The following is a 1,257-nucleotide window of genomic DNA, read 5'->3' on the forward strand; positions in this document are numbered from 1 at the left end:
TTGAACTCAGGCCCTTGCGCTTGCAAGGCAAGCATTTATTCTACTGAGCTATCTCCCCAGTGCTTAAAACCTATTTGTTTCTGTGACCTAAGTTTTCAAAGCAACTGAGGTCGTATATTAAACATAGATCTTTATATTTTCACTCAGTTCTCCAAATTATGCCACATCCTTCCAACTAATTCATACCTTGCTAGGCTTAGAATCTCTTCTAATTGATTGGAACTAACATAATTGGTAACGAATAAGGAGAAAATGTAGGGCCGGCCAAACAGCTCAGCGAATTAAAGCACCGGAAAGCAGATGCAGGGGCCAGGAGTCTGATCCCTAGGGCCTGCTGTGCTGGCCCTGCCCCCAGGGCGCTCTGAGAGGGTGATGGAGACTGGGCGTGGGGGTGCAGGCCTACAGTCCCAAGGCTTGGGTGGCTGTAAACAGGAGAATCACTGAGTCTGATCTAGTAGTGAGACCCTGAACACCCTATAGACCCTTCCTTAAAATATAAATAAATAAATAAATAAATAAATAAATAAGAAAGTGTAACAAGAGCACAAGCCTCACAAGCCTCTTCACCATTTAAGGGCTTTGATTTCAAAAATCATGGAAAGATAATCCATGGTTTTTAAAAGAATATAGCTTGTTTCTGAAGTAAAACTGTTATACTATACACCCCTGAGAGTTTACTTTAAAATTCAGAGCTTCCAGAGTTTAGGTCCATGTCTTGCTACACAGATATTTTTAATGAGTTAATCCTTTGAGCTGCCTAATGTGTACAAGAAAATTTAAACTTTTAACCATTTTTCTTGAGCTATAATTTCTTATTTTTAAAAAAGAGATTTTTCACTTTGGAAGTAATTACATACCCTGACCCAAGAACTCCAATAAGAAATAAAAGATACAGAAAAGAGAAAACAAAGCAGAGAAAACATAAAACAAGGAGAAGGAATTTTCTGGACCAAGTTTAAGACAGAGAGGAGATCCATAAGAAGTTATAGTGATATCTTACAGAACCTAAGGCCAAAATAAGGACCCCTGTTGTGCAGGAGCCCTTTCTCGCCTACTCTCATGGCTGCAATGAGTTTAGTGGCTTACTTCTCCCACTGCAATCAGCTATTTCAGTTCATTTTTAATTTATGTGGCAGGCAAAAACTACAGATTTGCTAAATTACATATTCAGGTAATCAAAATGAGTGTAAGCTTTTACTTTTTCAGTCTCAATTTGTAATTCTCATGGACTTTATTAATCTGACTGGTTTGGTATGT

This window comes from Octodon degus, unplaced genomic scaffold, assembly GCF_000260255.1.
Source record: "Octodon degus isolate 3935 unplaced genomic scaffold, OctDeg1.0 scaffold00029, whole genome shotgun sequence".
Taxonomy (NCBI): domain Eukaryota; kingdom Metazoa; phylum Chordata; class Mammalia; order Rodentia; family Octodontidae; genus Octodon; species Octodon degus.